General features: G+C 50.1%; 1 protein-coding gene across 2 annotated transcripts in view; it reads right to left on the reverse strand.

Moving 5' to 3' along the window:
* PRELP (proline/arginine-rich end leucine-rich repeat protein) overlaps positions 1-3,140 on the reverse strand; it is a 17,896-nt gene extending 14,756 nt beyond the window's left edge. For both annotated transcript variants that reach the window (XM_008591740.1, XM_008591739.1), the window contains exon 1: positions 2,990-3,140. The gene's annotated coding sequence lies outside the window, so the exon portion shown is untranslated. The remainder of the gene's footprint in view (positions 1-2,989) is intronic.
* Positions 3,141-7,770: the final 4,630 nt, after the last annotated feature.

Below are 7,770 nucleotides of genomic sequence, written 5' to 3' on the forward strand. Positions count from 1 at the left end.
TGCCTCCCTCCCCCAGTATTTCCAACTCCTGAGGAAAGCCTAGAAGAATCCGTTCTGTGCCTTGGTGGTTGTAGAGCTGGGTCCCAACTCTGCAACTCCTCACCTCTTGAGCTGGGCAAGGCCTGGGTTTCCTCATCTATAAAATGTGCATGTTAGCACCTTCTTATGGGATTGTTTTGAGAGTTAAATGAGTTATGTGTGCACAGTGAGTGCTCAGTGAATGTTAAGGGACTGTTGATATTATTTCAAAGGCGTGGGTTTTTTTCCCTTCAGGCTGGCTAGAGAGCAGCCCCACCCACTACCTGAAGACTCTTCCATACAGAGCAACTCCCTCGCCATTGTGGCTTGTGATCGGGTCTCAAAATCAACTAGTACGAGAGACCCTAGAGAGCCACCTGGGGAAAGCTCACTCTGTCCCTCCAATACACTAAGGGGACCCTGGCCGGAGAAGGTGTGAGTCTGAGGGGGCCCAGAAAGCGATACGCCAAAGTGAAAGCCTCCGAAGCAGCCTCAAGAGCAAAGTTTTCCTCTGACCTTTTCCTGCTCCTATCTCAGCCTCATTCTTCCCTGATGCAAACCAAGGTGGGGCACAGATATCTTCTAATCTTCTCCCCCTGCCTTTCTGTCTTGGAGCTGGCCCTGAAGAAATTCCCTGAGAAGAATCTGAACAGACAGGCCTTGCTGGGTTTCCCCACTCGGGCTCTCAGCATTAGAGCATGCTTCTGTAGTCCAGTCATATCTCTTCACGGCTGTGCCTGCTTCACAGGACCTAAGCGGAAAAATGGACGATTTTCCCTAGACCTTTGGGTCTTCATTCTGAAGGCTCCTGTGTCACTTAAAATGATGATATAATAAATTTGTTATGTCTTTTCTTCATATTAATCTGTGTTAGGTGATTTTTCAGAGAAGCTTCAGGGGGGTGAAGGGGATGTCTTCCCTTGGCCCCTATACTTCCACCCTGCAGCTGCCTGTGGAGTCCCACTGTGACCCATGACTTCTCCTCCCAGCTTTTTGCACCTGGCTCTTCTGCCCCTTCCAGCCTTGAAATGCTCTGCTCACATGCCCAGTAAATAGGGCTGCCACCACGGAGGTGATGGGGAGTGAAGAACTTAGGGTTCCATCCATCCACTGTGAAGCCCAACAGAGCAGACAGCTGTCGAGCAGGAGGAGAGGGGATCCAGAAGGGACAGGAAAGGGGCTCAGCACTGCTCCTGGGGTCCAGGGGCAGGCAGGTTACCAGGTGAGTGGAGGCATAAGCTCTTCGGAGCTATCTTGAGGGACCTTTCTTTCTGGACTGTTCCTCTGTGATATGGCTGTGCGTGCTGACGAGGAGGAAGGAGGGGACAGCTCACAGATCTTCCCTGTTCACTCAGGTGCTCACTTCCTCTTCCCAAAGAAGGATGGCCTATCTGGGACACTCTGGAGCTCCTTTCCCGGGAAACCACACAGCCTTTCTGCCCAGCTAACAGTGCCAGGAGTCCTGGGCTCGTAAATCACAGCAAAGTTCTCTCCCAGGCCCCTGATTCAGGTCCTCAAGGTCTGGCCTTCCATGAGAATACCCTGAAATACTAAAGCAACAGATTCCTGTGTCTTGATACAATATGTCTGGAGCAAAGGTTGAGACGTTTGTCTTTAGTAAGCCCTCCAGTCTCCTCCCTCCTCAGCTCCCAGGTGATTTGGAAGATCAGCTGTGTCTGGGATCTTGATTTAGCGCACACCCTGCCTGCCTTGGGATAGACCCTGTCTACTGTTGGAGAGAGATGAGTTGGGAGCTGGAGAGGGGCCGCCCTCCAGCTTTCCCCTTGCTGACTGGCTGGCTGGCTGACTGCTTAAGGAACTAGTATCATTTTGTTTTTCTCTGCCACAAGGACCCCTTCCCAATCTGAGTGGTTGGGATAATTTCAGAATGGCTTTAAAGAGAAATTTGTTCTGGCTGCGTGCAGAGGAAAAGAAAGAAAAAATAAAAACAAACACAAAAACCTACCCCCAGAGCTGTAATTAGGACCTCCAAGGCTTGGAAACTGGTCGCTTTCTTCTCTTTCTTTCCAAAAACCAAGTGGTTTGGACCAGTCAGACAGAGAAATTCAGAGCTGCTGGGAAGATACTGTGCAGGTTGGAAAGCCACTTTTTTTCTCCCTCCTACCCAATTAAGCTCTAAAGAACGAAGAAATGCTTCCAGCTCCTGCTCCTGCTCCTCTCCTACCCGCTTGGCCCGGACCTAGCACACATGATTTTCTTTGGCTCTGCCATCTCAGTGGGAGACGCACTTTCTCTTTGCTCTTGCAGCTGGGGAGGCGTGTGAGAGGGCGAGAGACAAGATGCAGTGTGTGTGTGTGTGTGTGTGTGTGTGTGTGTGCACGCAAGTGTGAGTGTCCGCGTGTGCGCGCGCGTGTGTGTGTGCACACAAGTGTGAGTGTCCGCTGATATCTAGTCACTCTGTGGTCTAGCTCTGCACATCAGCGAGTATGTGTGTGTGCACGCAAGTGTGAGTGTCCGCTGATATCTAGTCACTCTGTGGTCTAGCTCTGCACATCAGCGAGTAAGGTAAATGAACAGGGTGTCTTCGTTTTGTGCATGTGGATGGGGTGGGGGTGAAAATGCAGCCTCTGTGTGATGTGTTTGTGTGTGTGTGTCTTCGACAATATGTGACAATACGTGAAAGGTGCAGAGAAATGGGTTCTTGAGTCCAGTTTCTATGGAAACACCTGATCTGTAGAAATACTGTGTGCAGCAGAGCTCTCCATGCTACAACAAACATCAGTACCAAAAAAGTTTACATTTTGCAGCAGGTGAACATAGGGGTATAGGATGGTGAGGAGAAGAAATGAGGAAAGCTAATGTGAGCTCACTTGAGAGGAGAAAAAGGTCGAAGGACAGAAGGAGGCAGTGAGAACGTAGAGGCTAGATCAATAACCTCGCTTAGAGCAGGAGGAAACTTGCAGAGGAAGAGCTCTTCCAAGTCTCCTACCCGTCTCCCGCTCGGGCTTACCTGCACACACCTGCCTCTGCTCTCAGCTCTGGGTTTAGTCTCCTCTTCCGCCCCCACCCCTCAGTAGAGCGGTGGCAGCAGAGCCAGCTAGAAGTCCTGATCTCCAAGTGCTGCGCGCCTGCTTGTCTTTTCTTCCACCAGATCCTATTGGGGTGGGTTAGGTTAGGGGGAGGGAGGGAGGAGAGGGGAGAGGGAGGGAGCTTGGGAAAGGAGGGAGGACAACAATGAAGTCTTTATTTGGCAGCCAAAACTCCCAAAGACTTCATCCACACGCCATGCCCACTAACGGACTTGTTTTTAATAACATTTCCTTCTGCTGCTGCTGCTTCTGGAGAGGGATTGTTTGACCCGTGTTTGGAAAACAAGCCAAATTAACAGAGGGAAAAGGAATGAAAAGCAAGCTCTGTGCAGGCCAGGGCTGGATGGCTGGGTCCAGAAGGAGGCTCTTTAATTCCTCCCCAATTGCCTTGCTTCTGGTGCCTGTCACTCCCCTGCTGTTAAGTTCCCAAACCAGCGAGGGGTTTGGGATGCTTCCTCTGAGCACTGACAGTCCTTTCCTAAATTACCTTCTCCAGGAGGCGGCTAAGGGAGTGGAGTCTCACTGTACAGTGAACTGGCATAGGAGATAACTTTGGCTGCCAGAGGGCTGTTCTGAGGATCAGAGAGGGAAAAGTCTGGTCTGGGGCCACACAGCAAAGTTAAGGCAGAATTAAGATTTGATGTAAGACCTAGTCGCTGTCCCTAGCTCACGTAGACAACGTCCATGTCTTCTTTCAGCTTCTCTGCATCACAGTCAGGGGAGATTAGGAGGCTGTATGTTCATTACTCAGAGTGATAGGAAAATCCAAATTTCCCCTGTGCACGTCGACATCCCGTTCAGGTGACCCCATTACCTTTAACAATGCTCCTCAGTTATAAAAACACAACATGCTTGCAGTTAATGTTCATTACTCAGAGTGATAGGAAAATCCAAATTTCCCCTGTGCACGTCGACATCCCGTTCTGGTGACCCCATTACCTTTAACAATGCTCCTCAGTTATAAAAACACAACATGCTTGCAGTTAAGTAGCAGCCCCTCAAAACTTCCTGCCATCCCAGTTGACTACTTAGAAAACAATGAAATTTATTTCTCCATCATAGTTTCATCAAGAGCTGGAGAGCCCAGTGATAGAGGACTCTGCCACCCCTCTCCAGTCTGGGGTAAAAGAAAGAACATGACAATTAGGGTCAGCAGCCCTGGGCTCTGCCACTCACAAGCTATGTGATCGTGGGGAGTCTCAGCTTCCTCATTGATAAAATGGGGATAACATCTACCTCACAGGGTTGGGAAGGTTAACTGGTATCATAAAGGTGAACGCACTTTATAAATCAGGAAGATGTCAAGGTTTAGGACAGGGATTGTGGCAAACGGGAATCAGTCTAAGAGAGGGAGGAGGGAAAATAAAACCCGTACCTTCCTTCCCCACCCTCTTTCTACCTCAAAGAGTGCTGTCCACACCCTGTTGGTGATAACTTGCTGGAAGTCCACACAACTCCTCTGCACGTGTACATTAACCCCGGACATGCCAGGCCACTCATGCAGTCCTTTTCCATCCAGATGAGATATGGCTTATTCTGCAGGCTGAGAACATCAGGCCCTAGATTTGCTTGTTTCTCTTTGTGTGTTGGGTGGTAGGGAGAGTACAGGAAAGGTGAGCAAAGTACAGTGAGGTGCAGGGAGGATGGGCGGGCCATAAGGAGTGTGGGCAAGGGCAGGGGTGCCACCTCCATCCATTTGCATGGGATCATCCAAATCCTGAGAGTCTATGCTCCTGGGCATGGTGATGATCAACTTCCAAGCCCTTCCCAAGCCGGCACATCTCCTTTTCTCCTCTGTCATCTGCCCTCCTCCCCCTCTCATCTCCCCCTGTCCCAGAGAGAGTTGGAACGAAGGACAGAGATGGCTAGTGAGCTATTCAGGAACGTATAGGGTAGAGTTTTCTGACTGGTGGCCTGTGGACCTAATATGGCTTGAGGACCTAATATGTTTTTTTTGATAGGACATTAATTAAAAAAACACTTTTTATTATAAAAAATTTTAAATGTATGCATTTATACAGTTTAGTGTTAATAACCCCGTTACTTAACACCCAGCTCCAACACTGACCAACTTGTGGCCAATCTCGTTTCTTCTGTGCCCCCACTCCCACAAACCCTATTGGTGTATTTAGTCGGACTTGAATGCTTTTAGGCAGGACAAGCACTTCCAGTCTGCAGTCACTGTCCCTTCCTGCTATATTATCCTAGAGTCCAGGGCCTAGACTGCCCCACTCGGCTACTTACCTGCCTGTCCTTGCAGACACCTGAGTTCACAACCACTGGTCTAGAGGCAACTGCTGAGAAACGATAACGATTTGGGACAAATCAAGGACATGTGGGTGTCAGGTCATCTCCACCAACCTGCCATTCTCATCCCCTCGACAGAGGATAGAATGGCCTCCAGCTGGGCTCTTGAGACCCAGATTTGCCTCTGACATGCTGTGTGACTTGGGGATGTCCCTATCCCTCTCTGACCTCAGTTCATCGTTTGTAAAACACAAGGTTGTACAAAGTGACCTCTAAGTTCTCTTTCAACAATATTGTGAAGAGAGTCTGAGATTTGGAGTCAGTACACCTGGATTAAAATACCAGCTCTGCTAGTCTCTACCTACCTGGTTAATGTCTGAGCCTCAGTTTCCTCATCCATACTTGGAAGATAATAACCTTGCCCCACCTCCCTCCCAGGGTACACCCAGCATAACATGAGGATCATTGGAAGCAATGGCTATGAGAATATTTGTGATTCACTGACTTCATACAGCCAGACCCTGAGACTACGAGAGCCTCCCCTACTCCTCTAAAGTCTTGGGGACACCAGTGATATAACTTCACCCAGGGGAGGTATTTATCTCTTCCTGGTACGGCTGGAGGACGCTCATGAACACATGATGTGAATGCTGGGGCGAAGCTGCTGCTGCTGCTGCCGCCTGCTCCTAGGAGAGGGCTAGGGGCAGCATGGTTGGGGGGCAGAATGCAGAGACAGAAAAACACAGGGCGGGCCAGGCAGGGGAGGAAGGGGGCTCTCCAACGTGGTAGATTTCGACTGCACTTCCAGAGAGTCTGGACCTACCCACACTTCCCACCCAGGCTGAAATCCGTCCAGGGGGCTGTTTCTTTGCCCCTCACAGTAATGGCTGCCTTGGTTACAAGCAATGAGTGCTTAAAGCGAGAGTAAAAAGGGCATGATTGTGTGATATCCTTTCATGGAAATACAGAAGGGAGGTGGCTCGAGCTTCCCACCTCCCTGTGAGACTCTGCCGGGAAGGAGTAGTGTGGGCCTGAGGGGCTTTGGCTCAGACTGCCCAGTGACCATCAGGCCCCACAGAGGCTGGCCCTGAGCAGACCCTCACCCCTCACCACTTGAGGCTCCCAGCCTGGGGTGGCTGGGGGTCTGGGCAAATGCATGACAGGAGAGAAACTGTGGGAGTCCTGTGGTCGCTTATCCCACCAGCCAGCTTGGGGGGCCTGGGTTGCCTGGGGTGAGTGGGGCCCTGGTGGGCAGAGACAACATTCTGTTCATTATGCTATAACCCACAGCACCCACCAATGGCTTGGCACACCCTGGGTGCTCAGTGGGAGTCTGTTTCATCAAATTTAAGAGGGTTGAGCAAGGAGATTCTGTCACTCTCTTTTTAAAAAAAATATTGTTTGAATAGGTAATATGTTCTCTTGACTCAAAAGCCCAAAGGTATAGAAGGTTGCACAGGGCAAGGTCTCCTGCCCCATCACTCCGTTTCCTCCAGGAGACAACCAGTGTACCAGTTTCTTGTGTCCTGCCAGGTTTATTTAATGCACATACAAGCAGTAAATAAGCAACTGTCCACTTTTATTTTCACTTAGTCGTATATCTTGAGGATCACCCCGCCGTGGTACATAAGGTGCTCTCTCTCCCACTTCTGTAATTATTTGACCGGTCCCTCTTCATGGCCATTGGGCTCTTCGTTTTCAAGCGAGGCAGTGCTGGGCTTGGAATCTCACAGACTTGGTTCCAGTCCTGGCTCTGCCTCCTCTCCATGTTAACTAGGTGGCCTTGGGCTTCTCATGTGCCCTCTTTGAGCCTCAGTTTCCTCATTTGCTTGGGTCAGGTATTACTTGCAGTCCATCAACTCAGTGGTGAAGGAAATACAACTATATTCTATCATTTAACTTTCTTCTATAATTTCTGGACCAAGTGCTCATTTCAATGGGATGGTGGAAAACTCCAGCTCAGTCCCTCTTAATACCTCTGGATCCCCTCGGGGTTGGATAGCAGTTTGTGGAAAGTTTCTGTGGTGCTGGGGCCAGGTGGGTGGGGCGGGGGTGGGCATGCATGTGGCTCTTGGCTAATGACACTGCTGTACACAACCTTCACCCAGGCAGGGGACATTTCTTCCCCGAGGGAAGAAGTTTCCTTTCCCCTTTACTTCTGGCTAACATAATGTGTATATGCCCAGAAGTCCCCAAGGGCTTAGGCTTGGGGAAAATGCAGCCAAAGGCACTTGTAGGCTGTTTCCATTTCCTGCCCCTGCACAGACCTAGTCTGCTTGTTTCAACGAGAGGGAAGAGGCGCACAGATGGGGAAGGAAGACATAAAATGTATCTGTCAGCCACACAGCAAGCACAGTCGGACTGGAGGAGCCCTGAATCCCTTACCGCTCATTGTTCATGACTTGATTGTGGGCTGTCTGAGCAGTCCTGCTGGTAGACGGCTGTGTAGGACACC

This window comes from Galeopterus variegatus, unplaced genomic scaffold (assembly GCF_000696425.1).
Source record: "Galeopterus variegatus unplaced genomic scaffold, G_variegatus-3.0.2 Scaffold7239, whole genome shotgun sequence".
Classification (NCBI taxonomy): domain Eukaryota; kingdom Metazoa; phylum Chordata; class Mammalia; order Dermoptera; family Cynocephalidae; genus Galeopterus; species Galeopterus variegatus.